Here is a 16,268-nt window from a genome sequence, read left to right as displayed (position 1 = left end):
GTACTCTGCAGACACTCTTATCTAAATAATGTTAACGGAGAAAAGGTCAGAAAAGTGTTTAAACTGTTACAGTATAACGTTGCAAAGGCACGTCTAGTAACCACCATGGGACAACTATCCTTCCAAAGATGAATGAACAATTCTCGGTATACGAAGCTGCTCGCTTCTGCTGGTGATGAAACTGTGCTAAGAGCCGCGGTAAAGAACGATCAACTTGTAACACATTTAGAAAGGCTTCACAGTGGGACAGAGAGAGATGGATTGCTATGAAAATGCTGACCCGTTGACCTGAGTGCAGCTGGCCAGAACGCTCGATGTGGTAACGAAATACGACAGGCCGGAGGACCCTGTCGGTACTTGTGTTTCGCCCAAGTGACAAAGGATTCACTAAACTCGCCATTTAAGAAAATTCCCTCCAACGTCGCGCGCGATATTTCTTCCTCTAAAATCTCGTCACCTTTCCGTGGCCAAGGCTGAACGGGCGGCCGGCCCATTGAAAACGTATAAACGCACGAGCGGAAGCCCGCGTGCCATTCATTCTGCGAGGTAATTAAAACAGCCAGCGCCCTCCCATCATCTGTCTATTCTCGCCTTTAAAAGAAAGCTTCCCGAGCTTCAAATTAGCGTTTAGCAGACGCTGTTGTATACGCCACACAAGTGCGCATATTTGGCGGACACGCGGTCCTTTCCGTTGCGACACCGAATGGGCTCGACTGGCCAGCAGCCTCTGACTGAGTTACCGACGATGTACGAGCGAAAAATAAAAATAAAATAGAAACGGAGGGGAGATTTAGGGGGGTAGGAGGCTCGGCACTACAAAAGGCGCGAGGTCGCCTAATCTGACGTGGCCCCGTGGAGCGAGCGACGAGTCGCGCAATGTGTTGCTGAAAGGGTGCGCGCCGCTGTCGCGTCATAAAGGCCGCCCGACGGCCCGAAGCGAGCTCGCCAGAATCTGTTTCCCGCGCGGTGGCGACGACGACCTTGGCACGCACGAGAGTGCCTTCTCGCGCGGCCTCGGAAGCCGTGCTATAGCGCAAGCAGTGCATGCAACCGAGGCGCGTCAGCTCTCGTGTGAAGCTTACAGCTAGCTGTGCGGTATTTAATCACGCATATAGTTGCGAGAACTCTGGCACTCGAAAGCCTGGCGGTCTCGAGTGGGCAATATGTGTGGATGCCGTTAGGTTCGCAGTTACGATTCCTATCAGCTAGAAACGTTCTCTCATTTAAAGGAACTGTGAGGAGGAATAATCGTTCGGAATATGAGACCAGATTCCACGTTTGGAATAAGTCGCCTTCTGCGGCTCTGTGGCTATGGCATTCGGCAGTGCAGCCCGAAGTAGCGTTTTCGCCACGGGTTCATTAGGATGGGAGCAAAATCCCCCCCCCCCCCCAAAAAAAAAAAAAAAAAAAAAAAAAACGCTCGTAGATTTAGGTACATGTTCAAGAACTCCAGGTAGTCTAAATTAATCCGAAGCCCTTCACTAAGGCGTCTATCATAGCTCCATAATCCGCCTTTTTCATTTTCCTGTGCTGCCCTCTGCCGCGCGCCGCTGGAAACGTTTTGGTAGGGGGCTGTGGCTTTCGCCGGTTGATTTGTGAACCTGCACCCGTGTTAAGTGCGCATCGGTTGTGCGTTTCGTGGATTGCGAATAACTATTAATGGCTTCTGGGGGGCAGCATGTCGTTCCTGGAAACCATGTAGCACTCACCAACTATATACATGTAGGGTGAGCAGGCCTGAGTGTGCTGTTTTGTTTACAGTGCGGCCGATAAAGGCACGCTGAGTTCCCTCTGCCGTAGCGGCTGCTTTGGAGTGTCTTGGCGCTAACTGCTGCACTTGCACCTCGCTTTTTTTGTAATTCTTTGTACACATTCTTTAGACATTTCGCATAAATAAGATGTTTTCGAGTGCGCAGCCTTCCGCGTCGGATTTAGCAAAGCGATGCACTTGTTTACATCGGCATCTACAGCCACAGATCGTTATTAGCGTCAAAAAATGGGGGAAAGGTGCATATATGAAAAGGCGCTGATATGAAAGAATGTCGAAACGTAGAATAAAACACACATATCTGCTCATATGAGCCGCGTTGTTCCATCGTGAGACGAGTCAGTATGAGCGGCTGAGCCATTTAAACAATGGCGGCAGTGATTCAGTTACAAATATTGGGCTGTTAATTTATTACTGATTCTCGCTTTTCTTTAACTTCGCGATAGTTAGTTTGCGCGTATCATAAAACATTATTAGAGCAAACTGTGCTCGCATAAGCGCTCATTTAAAGGCCGTGTTGTTCTCCTGCAAAAACGCGGATGCCATCGCTGACACCGTTGGTATATAACTGAGCAAGGCGGTTGTTTATGCTGCATGCTGTACCGAATGTACCGTCTCTTGTTTCGGGTTTGACGCAGTCATAAAGAGTACATCTCAGGTATTAAGAAATGTGTCAGCATGCCAACACGTAAAAACCCACTCATCTACGTTGCGAATACGACCGGCAGCTTACGGGAACGGTGGCACAGGCGTTGGGCACAGCGCTGTGTCCCCGCTTGCAGCTTAGTGTGTACGCGGCGATCGACGCGAAGAGTAGTTTATTTCAAATCGCTAAAGCTAGAACTGTACTATAAAAGCAGTTTCCTTCATCCTAACTTGCTTACTTTTCAGTACAGGTCCACCGGTAGCGGGTACGCGAACTCGACGGCGCAAGGCCTAACCTCCGCTGAACAGGATCAACATTGGCTCAAACTTATGTGCACAGATTAAGACGCTCGAATCTTGTGCATTTCAACTTCGCAGGCACGTTTTGACTAACTTTGAACGCGATTATTTATATATACTAATGAAGCCGTTGCGGCTATCACGTTATCGGTTCGACGGCCGATTGCGCGGGGTTCGATGGAATGATGGACGCTGATTTTATCGGTGCCGTCGACGAGAAAGCCCATCGTAGTACGACAACTCGCGCTCGTCGGTTACGTCTTGTAGGCCTGGTATGATAAAATGGTCTCAGCGACACAGTGCTGAATGGTCGGCCAATCGTAGGTGTGCGCATCTTGTCGGTCTCGTATCGACCCAGTGTTACCGCGCCTTGAACAAGTACGTGAAGTCGGGCACACGCTGCCACTACCAGCAAGCGAGGACCGACGCTGCAAGAAGTCTTCGTCAGCAACGTGTTTTTAAGTGTCTTCCAAGTGTAACGCAGGGGTTTATCGATAAATTTGCTATTACAGCCATCAATGCAAGGCGGCAACTACGTGGTTCCCTGTGCAGTCTGGACGAAGCCCTCGCCGCTTTCTGTTAAAAGTGGAGTTGCAGTCTTACGCTACGCACGTTTTCGGTACCGCACCGACGTCGAGCTACCAGTGAAGTTTCAACGAGATACACAGCAGAGTTTGCACTTGCAGTAGCGCGCGTGCGAGCGCATTTTTTTTTCGGGGGCCGTTTCCCCGAGACGGGGCCGCATGGCCGCACGCGCGACCCTTCCAAAACGTTTCGCGACTAATCCGCCAGGGCAGGGCGCATGCGCCGTAGCGCCGTGAAAAAGGCGGATTGCTTTGGGACGTTAAACCAAATGAATCAATCAATCAATCAATCTCATTTGTAATTGCTAATGATACCGTGTGGCAGACTTAGTACACCCGAAAAGAAGCACCAACGAAAGACAGGGGCCGACGCCACCTTGACGTCACCGCACCGGCTCCCTGTGACATCACAGATTTTTGGGTACGAGTGCTCCAGGCCGGCTAGTCAGTCGCTTATTGTTAAGTAATGGTTACCATGAAGTTTTATCGCCTTGCAGCTACTGTATTCAACTACGGAGAAAGTACTGAGGTGACAAGCGAAGCTTATATATATATATATATATATATATATATATATATATATATATACTTCAAGTTTGTTGTATTATTTCGGGCGTTAATCCAACTTCGCTGCGAACACTTTGCTTGCGAAGGAAGAAAAAAAAAAGAGAGAGAAAAAAGCTAGCAGGAAGACTGACGCATCACTGCCATAGCTTCATAGCTAAGCCAACTAAAGGTGTAAGCTCTCAAATTTTTATCTAGTTAACTTAGTAAACCAATTATCACCTCATAGTTCGTTCATTTCGTTTTTATGCCACATCTTTCTGTCTAAAATTCATCGGTGACCAGTACAAGCCTTCTTATAAACTCCTACTGTCCCTCAACCATTAACCTCCATTCGCAACGTGACGTCCGAACGCCTATCCACTGCAGCTGCTAATGAAATATCTGGCGCCGTCCGCAAAACATACGCCAGCTCACGTAATGCTTAAAGAAAGAAGAAAATAAACACACGAAATGAAAGCAAATAAGAAATGAATGGAAGAAGCACCACGTGAGTGTGCACTGCAAGATCACGTGCACGTATTAATGGTGGACAACGTCGCACCGGGTCGCATGGTGGAAACGCTTCCTGCCCTATTTGTAAGAGAGACACGTATACTTTGCGCCTCTCTTTATTCCGTAATTACTCGTTTTCTTGTCATCGCGCCGGATCATACCATCATACCTCTTGCGAGGACTCTCCGACATCCCGGAACATAAGGACCGAGAAAAAGAAAGAATAAAGAACTAGTCAGAACACGAAATGAAAAAAAAAAAAAAGGGCCGCTCATACAAGCTACATGTCGCTTGATTAAAAAAAAAAAGAAGGAAAAAAGCGATAGAAAAAAATGCAAAGCCGAAATGACGGGGCTCCAAGGTTATTACGACATGTCCGGGAGCCGAGAAATAATAGAGGCGATAGCAAAAGGAAACGCGCAGTGCAAATCCGTTCGTCGAAAGGAAACCGCCAGAGAAGCACAGAAGAAAATAATAACGATAATAATAATAATACAAAAGAAGGGTGGAAAGGGGGATAAAGGGGGTGGACAAGGCAACGGGCGCTGTCGCTTCCGTACAACCGTGCGCCGTGAATCTGGCCACGAACCACGTTAATCACGGGTCGTTAGCTACGCGTCTCGGTCGAAGATTTCGGCTAGTCCTACCAGTTGGGCCGGTTTCCCCCGCGGGCGACTTCGACCGTCATTCGCGCCCCCGATAATGCTCCGCCACTCTGACTGCGTGAACAAGAAAAAATAAAAGGGGGGAGGGGGGGATAGAAATAAAAAGAGCACGAGAACCTGTGGGCAGGCGCAGGCTCATCAGGCATAACTCTTTCTGTTTAACTCTTATCTTTCCGTCTACCGTTTATTTCTCTCTCTCTCTCTCTCTCTCTCTCTTAGCCTTTAGCGCCGCCTGGTGGCAGCACGACTGCCACCCAATCATGTAGCGGTTGTGGCACGGTACGCGACAGTATACCTTGGACGGCGACTTAGGTGAATGACTCGGCTGAAGGCGCAACCTCGTTCTCATTAGGAAAGTCAAACTGCGCCCTCAATGCACGTCTGTCAAACCAGCTGTCTGTGTGTGTTCATTTTTTTTATTATAAGATGATTCATACTCCCCAGAAAAGGGCATCGCCGTGCCATATCACAAGTCTTCAATTTCGCCATGACCGACAACGAAGTTGCCGTAATGGTGTGCTATGCGTAGGCATCGCGCATAATGGTCTGATGCGTGTCCTAACGGTATCCTAATGGAATGACGTAATAGGGCCGTGGATGTAGCTAGTGGTGCGGCCACTGTGGAGTCGCCGATTTCGCCGGCAGCTCGTTCCGAAGAGGAGGAATGCAATTAACGGGTTGCATTATTGAGCATCCAATGCTTGTTCAAACTCATGATCCGTTGCGTTGGAAACTGGCAAGTCAACAACTTCCGGTGACGACAGCTTTATCCGGGAAACAGTACTCACACACACTTGAAAGTGTTTTCATCTCAATGAAGTTTGAGCCATTAGCATAGCAGAAAGAATTGGAAACAAAGTTGGCTTACACATTGCGCCATTCAAGGCGACATCGCCTGTAAACACACACACATGCACGCACGCGCGCGGGTGTTTTTTTTTTGTTTGTTTTTTTTTTTTTGCTTCATGACTTCGCTTTCGTGGATAATTATTCGAACTGTACCTCAAAATTAAGTCCTTATTAGCAAATACTTTTAAGCAACTTGGTATGATATACAATCGAAAGGTACGGTGGGCGAAAATAAATGCAGCAGGACGCCTGTTTTCCTGGTGTATCGAATTGTTTCCCAAGAACCCTGCCGTTACCGTGACCTAGAAACTCTGAACCGGACCGCTAAACTCTGTTCCTGCGATGTCGATTTTGCTATTCGCAAACGTCCTCAGCTGTCGCCCTCGATCGCCACTGAGCTGGGCGCGATAAGGACGGCATTACCATGCGACATTATCATATATACGCTAGCACGCTTCCATCGCATGCTCGCGAAAATCAAAAGATCCCCCCTTGAAAGAAAACGAAATAAATAAAACGGCGTCCATTACAAATTTAGGCACCAGGCGAGAGCCGCAACGATAACGGATCCACCAACCGCGGTATCATTGTCAGGCAGCGAACGGCGCCTTGAACAGACGAATGTTGTCGTGCAAATTGTGCTTTCTCTACGTTTCTGTTTCCGACACCAGCCGCATCTTCTTCGAGGGCCCAGCACCTGCTGGTACTCCCATAAGCATATGAGCGACGCCGTGCGCTGTCGCCAACGTAGGTCCCATCTACAATTCTGAACAACACAAGCAAGCACGCAGTCGTTGCAAGGCCCCCTATGCGCGGCGCTCTTCTTAAGCAGCACACTCACGTCACACACACCCTCTAAGTGGGAATCCCACCCGTAACCGCCACGTGTACACCTCTCTTTGCAGCTCGTTCGAGAACGTGCCTCCCCCCCCCCCCCCCCCCCCCTCCTATCCTTTCCTTCTAAGCGCTGATAAGCAAACGAATGCGTTGCCCAGAGACCGACGAAAACGGATGAAGTAAGCACTCGAAGGGCACCTACCAACATTACCCCGCTCTTTCTGACCCAAGACCCGTCTTATTTTTCTCGACAGGGGACAAAAAAAAAAGGCGAGAAAAAATAAATAAATCGCACAATGAGTTTAAGAAGAATCGAAAGCGGGACTGACCCGAGTCATAAATGAGAATCAAATGTCCTCGCGAGCATTTCCTTACGTCTTCTGCAGCCTTGCTTCTCCGTTTTCGAATACCTCTTTCGTGTCGCAGAGAACGCGGTGCAAACAGAGCGATCAAAACAAAGCGGCAAAATAAAATAAAATAAAGAGAAACGGCGATGCGCGAGAGAAATGGATGAGATATGCACGCGAGGAAGGGGGCGGCTTGAATAATGGTGCGCGGAACAGCGCGACAGCCCTCGGCATGGTTTCTTCCGCGAGGAACGCATTATGTAAAACGCACGCATGCAGCGAGATCCCTCGCGTTCGCCGTCGGAAGGTGGCGGTATAACGGCCGATCTCTTCCCTCCCCCTCTCAACCCAAACACCGCGCGATCACAACCAACAGAAAAAAGTGAAAGATGAGAAGAAAAGACTCAACTGCACTGACCTACCATGTGCTGGGCGAGCGGACCAGCCTACTTCTAGCCACGGCTCACAACAGGATAAGCAAGCAAGCAAGCAAGCAAGCAAGCAAGCAAGCAAGCAAGCAAGCAAGCAAGCAAGCAAGCAAGCAAGCAAGCAAGCAAGCAAAAAGCAAGCAAGCAAGCAAGCAAGCAAACAAACAAACAAACAAACAAACAAACAAACAAACAAACAAACAAACAAACAAACTATATTTCCTAAACTGAGCATGTTCGATGTTCCAGGTGTGGCAAATATCTTCACGGGTTGCCGGAATGAAGAATTTTTTTTCTTTCCTCGAGGTCGTTGTCAAGTGAAGATGGGGTGGGGGGAGACACCCGGCGCGGTGGCTCAGCTCAGTCAGCTAAGTTGTTGCGCTGCTGAGCGGAATCGAATCCCGGCTGCGGCGGCCTCATTTCGACAGAGGCGAAATGCAAAAAACGCCCGTGTGCTTGCGTTGTAGTGCACGTTAGAACCCCAGGTGGTCAAAATTAATCCAGAGCCCTACACTACGACGTGCCTCATAATCAGAACTGGTTTTGGCACGTAAAACCCCAGAAAGAAGAAGGGGTGGGGGGAGAGGGTTGAGTGAGGGGAGAGATGGTACAACCGCGCTCTCGTCGATGAAATAACGCGACTCGGTGAGGTTTAGCAACCCAAGTTGCTATGTTTTTTTTTTTCTGAATATTTTATCGTGGACATCATAGGGGGGTTTGTCCGTCCGGTCAGAGTAGGGAGCCTACATGCAACAAGGTCAGAGGCAGTGGCGATTACCCGAAGCGCCAAACTGATATGGGTGTCTTTAATAGAATGCTGAGAAGCAAGTGAAATATAACACAAGTTTCATTAAATTGCGGCGAATGTAAGGCTAACCAATCGCTTTCAAGCAATACGCATTCAGATAGATACCGATTTACGGCGAGAGAAACTGGCCCTATCGAGGACTTGTCTCTGAACGCAGATGCAGCACCTCGACTATTACTTGTTTCCATTACATTGCTTTACAGAAGTGTCTTGTCCCCCCTCGAGTCGATAACATAACACAAACCACATAGCCGAAATCATAATCGTTCAACTGCTAACAAATAATTAAGAAAACTTTCCATAAAGCAACACAAACATAGACGAAATGTGCCTCACCTGAGAGGACATCACAAAATTACAATAGTTTCGACAAAGTCAGTTCCTGCATATTTTACCTCTTTGTTTCTTAAATTCAATTCCGAAAAGCTTTCAAGAACATTCTGATGGATACTCTTCAACAACGATTTCCGCTTTTGCCAGCCGCCGCTGTCAGAAACGATGCTCCCGAAAGCTCGGGCACGATTATGACAGAGCGCTCGTTAATAACGAATCCATTAATCTCAAGAGCAAATCCCTTCCGCAAGTGTCAAGTATCGCTGTAATCGCGGTGCTCGGCAACACATGCGCGATATAATGGGAAAGAAACAGAGGGCGGAATCCACGTACATCATTTTCTTTTCCCTGAGATCTCAAGCATTATGATCCAACGTCATTGTAAATGATAGCACAGCATGTCGGCTGCATTCCTAATGGTCTCAAACGTGCGCGCTGTTGTTGTGGGTTCAGAGGGCCTAGATAAGCAACAGCAAACCGGCGTTCGTCCCATTTACACGTCTGTGCATTTAGCAGACGGTATACGCAGCCCTGTTGTGATTGAATAACCCCGTCAGCGTCATTTGCTATTACGAGTTCGAGCACGTAAAGCTATAATTCGTTCTACAATCAACCTTACAAGTGGCAACAACAGCCACATAAAAGTTTTTCGCTCCTTTAAGAACCTCGCTCTATTTCAGCAGGCGTGTCCAAGAAGCAGCGGATACCAATTTAAGTTTTTTTGAGGCCTGACTTCAGCTGACGTCTCCCAATCTTTTAAAACAACCACTATGCCAAAATATTCAGGTTGTATTAGCGAAATTACTGTACACAGGCTACGGTAATACATACGTTGCACGGAGCGTTTCCTTACCGCTACACAGTTTATAATTTCAATCTGGACCTTCGTACGTTCGTAGCAGTAAGTTAACATGGCTACAATGGTTGCAATAATGATATAACAAAATTATGCTCCGGCGTGTATTCAAGAACCGCATGAGGCCTAAATTGATCAGACTTATAGCCTTTGCAACACGTCGTCCCTCCAGTTACTAGATTGCTACCCTTCACCCCAGAACGTTAAAGCTCCGTTTATTTTCCTGCGGAGGGTGCCGTACTATACCGCCTTGGTAATGCACATGCGACCGGCTTATTCATACGTCGTAGACGACATAATCAGCCAGGTGTCTTCATGGCGTGAGTCAGCCTATACACCTTCGCACGCACTCTCACGCGCTGTCTAAGAATACAAGAGGAATGATTCACCGCTCTGAGCACGCGGCTCGCCATGGTTCTTGCATCCCGCGCCCATTATTCGCGATCTGCATTCGCCATCCAGCCAGCGGCACTGCAGCGCAACATCGCCGACTGCTGCGCGCGCGCGCAGTGGACCTCGTCGCGTGTCATATGTGCAACGACGAACGCCGGAAGCTCGTCGGTTGCTCTGCGCTTTTGTTCGTTTTATCTTATTTCCTTCGCGTCAGTGCTAGCTATAGCGGCGTCATATGTCTCGTCGTTTTTCTTTGTTGCTTCGTTATTGTTTTTCTTTTCTTTTTTTACTTCTGTCTCACTCCGCGCTTGCGTTTTGTTTCGCGCGGCGGCGGCGACGGCCAAATCCCGGCGCTCCACGGTCGGCTAGGCTCGGCGAGGCCGCGGCGGCGTCTCTTGCGAAGTGCATGTTTCCGCCCGGACTGGTTCCCGGTGCATCGGGGCGAGCGGGCGGGCGAGCCAGCGAACGAGCGGGCTGGCGGACACCGCAGAAAACAACGAGCGCCCCGAACGGTGGACCGGTGGCAGGAGTCAACAGGAGCACGCTGTAGACCGAATAAAACTAAAGCCATAGAGTTAAACCAGCTACAGTTTAAGAAACAAAGACAGGGCAAAAAAAAAAAAGCGCACAGGGTGAGCCGAGTGTAACAAGAGCAAAATCAGACCACGACCGTAGATAAAGGGGCATCATCCTGCGCTGTTTCCGAGACCTGCTCGCGCGGGCCCACTTTTTTGCTTTATTTTTTGTTTCCCCTCTGACCGCCTGGATGTTTGGTTCGTGCATGTGGTAGCGGAACAAAGGCCCCCGGAGATGCTCCTACTCCCCCTCTCTCCCTCTTTCTCGACGTCACCCTTCCTCTGGCCGGACGGATGGCGGCCGCTGTGTCCGATGTGTGACGCCCACATGCAGACCGGCCGAGCAAGGTGAATCCCCCCCTGTTCGTCCTACCTAGCCTCAAATGAGTTCGCTCGTCCCAGCGCATCATCCCGTTCTGCTGCGCGGCCCGCTCTTTCTTTATTTCTGATTCTTTCTTTTTATTTCACCGTTGTATACGAAAGCTGAAAAGAGTTCGCGGCGAACTCTGACACGGGACGCAGCAGCAGCAGAAGCGACGAACGGAAAGAGGTCATGTTTTAGAGCCTTAAAGAACACACGATGAGAAACAAGAAAAGGTGGACCGAGTGACCCTGCCTGAAGAACTACGGCTCAAGTCGCGAGAAAAATGAGTTTTTGTCTCGCGTCCGCGTGCGCGAGTGTCGACTCGCGTGGAACGTCGTAAATCACGTTCTCGCTGGTTATTTTGTGTTTGCGGTATAGTTACGTCCTAAGTCTGCCGCTACCCACGCGAAGTTGTCGCGTGAAGAAAATGGTCGTCGACACCGAAACGCCAGCCAGATGTTATATTAGACTGTAGTGGTAGTAATAGCGTTAAAAGGGTGTTCTTTTCTAAAACTGACCCCTTGGTGTATCCAGGTAAATACGAGGTTTAAATGATACAAAAAGGTTCTGATTATTCAATACTCAAAGACGCAGATACTCAAATACTCAATACTCAAATACAAACGAGCTTTTCTCGAGATTTATTATAAAAATCAGCGAAAGAAAGAAAGAAAGAAAGAAAGAAAGAAAGAAAGAAAGAAAGAAAGAAAGAAAGAAAGAAAGAAAGAAAGAAAGAAAGAAAGAAAGAAAGAAAGAAAGAAAGAAAGAAAGAAAGAATCGCTGACGCTATAGCTGTTTTGTTTCTGTTAAATTCAACTGCAGGCGCTAAAATTTTTCTTTTTGCTCGTCGTCGGATAGGGGAATTCGGTAATATGTGACACGCAGACTGAAAGGCTCAACATTGATGCATCCCAGTCGCAGTGCAAAACCTTCACGTAAATTTGATCTCACTAAGCTTGCTTCTGCTATAGAGTGCTCATTCGATACCAATCGGTCATTTTATTATTTCGGAAACTGCCTCTGTCTGTCCTCGTTGCTTAAGTTTTTCCGCGACAGTGTGTCTCGGTGCTCTCACAAAGTTAGCCACCAGAGGGCCTGCCCCCCTCGTCTTTTCCTCCTGTTTCTTTCACTCAATCTTCAGGCTGTGTAACCCTTGTTTAACCACCAGAATTGGCGTCGTTGGAGTCATGTTTCAATCTTTCATGAACTTTTGATACATGACACGCTCTGCAAACAATATTTTTTTTCGCCCTGAGTGAAAAACTATAAGTCGCCATTGATTCAGGCCCCCTATATAGTTTCATGCTGCAGTACAAGCGTGTGCGAAATCTACCGCACGTTTTCCGTAAGGGTTTAGTTTAAGGGTCACCCCGATCATCTCAGCAAACCGAAGGCTCGTGTCGCTGAACTGGAAGGGAGATTTCGTGTTTATGCAACTTTCGTTCAGAAATTACTCATCGCTCTTTCCTAATTTCCGCTCTAGTGAAGTAGTAGTCTGAGAGGGCACACGAGTAATCGTCAGTTTTTAGTCTCTTCTACAAACGTTTCAGATGACCGTGCGAAGGCGATAAAAGGATTCTAAAGAGAGATCACGATCGCTCCGTGTAACTTCGTGCGCTCGCAGCACATGATGTTTTCGGACAGACTTAATGACGACAGCTGGTTCGGTATTTGCTAGCTCGGAAGCGTGGAACTTAAGCGAAGTAATGAGTGCGAAGAATAGAAAATCGACAGGCTCAATTTTTTTTTCAGTCACAGCCATACGAAGAAACAAAAACCAAAAAGCCAGAGAATTATGTTCACCTGGAATGTAGAAATAATAAGGTAAAGAGAAACAAGTGTGGACTAAAAGACAAGTTGCCGCGGGTGGGAGCCGAACCCACATCTTCCGCATTTAACGCGTTGAGATGCGCTTTACCGATTAAGCTACCGAGGCGGTCATCCTCCCGTCCACTTTCTTTTGTATTTGCGTATGTGTGCAAGATTAGCTTTGAGAGTGTTAGTCAGCGCCCCTCATGGCCAGGATGTGGAACATCCTTTCTTTAACTGCAGGTGACACGTAGTACGCCAGCTTATGAGCAGGCAACTGGAGGTACCGCTCATTAGTGTCTCAGGGCAGTCATTTATATATACGAACAGGTTGAAGTCAAGCTCTATGGTTCTGCATGGTGTACGACGGGATTGTTTCAGCGCCTTTCCTTTCCCTCCACAATAATAAAATGTTTTTTATTAAAAATAATAATGTAAATAATAAACGCATAAAGTGCAAAAACAAATAATGAAACAAAGAAAATGGTTTCTCCAGTACTACACCAAAGCTCAGTGGTGAAGCTCGCGTCGTTCGGCGCCTGGGGAGCCTTCATCGGCGTACATTTCGGCATTATGCGGCGACCGAGCAGAGTCGCAAAAAAAAAGCGTGCCCACTTTCTTTCATGCAAATGAGTGGTTACGGCGGCGGCGGCGCGAATTTCTCGCCGATAAGTATGCACGCCGTCTCCGCGGCGCCCGCAGCGTGCCGTAGGCTCGGTGGTCCTTCCCAAATGCAGCGCGCGGCGCGGCGTCGCCATGGCAACCGACCCACGCCACCGCAAAAACGGGAACTGCCGGTGCGGAGCAGGCTCTCGGATATCGGCGCGCGCATCGCATCCCATGCAGGCCTCAGCAGCCGCCGGGGGAGATCTCGGCAGCGAGAGAGAGGCTTTTAATTTCGAGCGGCCGCCGGTGCGGGCCCGGTGGCGTCAACGGCCTTTCGATACGTCGGGGCCTGCTCAGCAGTTTGGCCTTTAATGCCGTGCAGTATAGACAAGAAGGGCGACACGTTCGATGCGGGCAGTGTCAGCTCGGAGACGCGAAACTATTGCCTTACATGTCACTACAGACACTTAATTGTCTGGAGGACTCGTCAACGTCGTACACGACGCATGCGTTAGAAGTCATGGCGGTGGAATCATTGCAGTGCGTACGCTACGCACTCGAGACGTAGAACGATGCGGCAGCTTGTTTCAAACATTGCTGTTCGCAGAAATCTTACTCCCGCTGAATGCACTGTGGCACAAGACGCACGGGTACTTAAATACTTCTTGACCGGTGTTCACAAAGGCGTACGTACGAAAAAGCCGTCCGTGTAAGAACAGGCGCCGGCGAATCAGAACAGACACCTTAATTCGCCGACTATCTTATTCGAGATAGTCGGCGAATGGCAAGCAGTTCTTGCGAACAAAATGCTTTGCGAATTCACCCCTCCCCCCTCCTCCTCTTTTCTTTTCCTTCTTTCATGAGTTGCACAAGAGAGACACTGCGGCAGTGGTCCCAACGTCGAATGTTGTTGCTCAATTCAGGTGACAGACGCAGGTCGAAGTATAAGCTAAAGTACAGCTTCAATGAAATTCAAGTTAGACACGGCACCAGTATCCGGATTGCCGAACACTCACAGATTACGTCATCTTCGTGTATAGCACAAGGAAACAACCAGCCAAGCGCACGAGGCTTTACTGATCGGATCTCCCAAAGCCAGTGCCATCAGGAGTTACTGCACGCAATTGCCGAGACCGAGCGAGCACCTCCGCATGAGAGGACGAGGGAGTATAGAGCAAGGCTGATGGGAGCTCGGGCGATATGCAGCAAGCGCGAGAATCAACGCTAGGCCGGTTGCGCGACAGCGGATTGGATATAGCGCACCCGGAGCCTATTGTTTCCTCAAGACGTTCCTCCCTCGCGAGCTACGCAGCGCGCGCCATGGGACGAGAGCTTCGTGCTCCTCCGCTGAGCTACCAGCAAACAGGATCGGCTGCCGGTGTTATATGTTCCGTCCCCTCACCGTCTTCCTAACACTCTCTTTACTTTATTCGATATCATTGTTCTTTTCTTCCAAGAGCCTGTGTGCGTACAGAGTGAAAGCGTCAAGTAATCCCAATCCCGTTTTCTCTTATTGACTTTGTGTGTGTGTGTGTGGAATGGATAAAAGTACGTTCGTTTGTTCAGGATTACACATTCCCTGGTGCTACCCCTGATTTCGAAGAATTGCACGAATTTAGTCATTCTCTCGAAACAGCCGAAGCGTACAACATACAATTTTAGGCGAGGCAAGCTAAAAACTTGACACACAACTGCACCGGCAGTGTTATGTATGACTAAGACGCTTTCACCACGCTTTGCCTGCTTTGGTGGCTATATACGGTGACGTGCTGCTGAGTACGAAATCGCCGGTTCCATTCCCGACAGCGGCGGCCGCATTCCAATGGTGGTCGAATGCGAAAACAACTGTGTGTACTGATTAGGGCATGTTCGTGTTAAAAAATCCCAGGTGGTCCAAATTAAACTGGAGCCTTTCAATATGACACCTCTGATGACCTACTCACTGTTGCGGAAAGTTGAGCCCCATCATTTATTACATGAGCACGCGATACTGTCTCAGCAACAGATACGGCGAAGCGAAGTCGATAGGTAGTATACTTAAGAGACAGTTTTGCCCTATAGCGCAGACGCACTAGCATATAAGTTTGCCAGAATGGAAGGTTTAAGCGCGAATGGCAGTGCTTTGACAAAACCTGGTGACGTTCTGTTCAACGAAAATACGCAGAACTCTTGTTTCAATGACCAACTGTGTTCCACTTATCTGCTTGTGCAAACGCCAATGCGAAGGTATCTTTGCATATCTTATATACCTTTATGAGTAGACTACTTCTGAGGCATATATTGTACGTCGTCCCAACGCGGTGTCGGTGTCTTAATTCAGTTCTCATTAAACTTTCTCTCCAACATGACATCTCCACTGGCGCAGTGGCTTCCGGATACGTCCACAGCACGTCTAGCTATATCTAACACACAAATTTCTTTGATTAAGGTATCGAAGCAGCAAGTTGCACTGCTTCGGCGCTAGGATACTGTGTATGTTTACAGGAATACATACTTTTGGACCTAGTAGGTTTGATACAGTTACTGTGTCTATAGCGCTTAAACAATGCGGTCAAGAGAGAACTACGATGGTGCGATAATTTTCAACTGTTTTTTTTTTTGGGGGGGGGGGATATAATAACGCCAAAATATAAATTCGGTTGAAAGTTTGCGCACCTTGCCGTTTTTTATTGTCCGCGACGCTTAACTGCACATGTTTGGTCAGTGAAGAGTGAGCTGAAAAGGTTTCTCGGTCTAAAGCGGATGCTTTACATGGACAGTTACCGATTGCTGCGCCGCCAAGTGGCATTGTTGTTGGCTAAAAGGGGCGCACGAAATTCTCGTCCGCTGCAGATGCTAATATCTTCAGTTGTCCGCGCTAATTGACCCCACTAACAACTACGATTTCACGTTTGTTCGCAGGGTACCTATACATTGCTGGTGATTTACCGGCTCTTCATTTTGTAACCACTAAAGCACTGACGATTCCGAAATGATGTTGCTACATTCGTTTTATTTTCGTTTTATTTTTATTTTTATTTTCGTCGTTAATTATTAAGAGCT

General features: G+C 48.3%; 1 protein-coding gene across 2 annotated transcripts in view; it reads right to left on the bottom strand.

Annotated features, from left to right (window-relative positions):
- The window catches only part of LOC119448640 (histone-lysine N-methyltransferase, H3 lysine-79 specific-like), a 369,011-nt gene that overhangs the window by 324,805 nt on the left and 27,938 nt on the right, over positions 1-16,268 (bottom strand). The gene's annotated exons all lie outside the window — the stretch shown is intronic.

The sequence above is a fragment of the Dermacentor silvarum genome, chromosome 4 (genome assembly GCF_013339745.2).
Source record: "Dermacentor silvarum isolate Dsil-2018 chromosome 4, BIME_Dsil_1.4, whole genome shotgun sequence".
Classification (NCBI taxonomy): domain Eukaryota; kingdom Metazoa; phylum Arthropoda; class Arachnida; order Ixodida; family Ixodidae; genus Dermacentor; species Dermacentor silvarum.
Note: the sequence above shows the minus strand (reverse complement) of the source record. Positions and strands in the feature narration are given on the sequence as shown.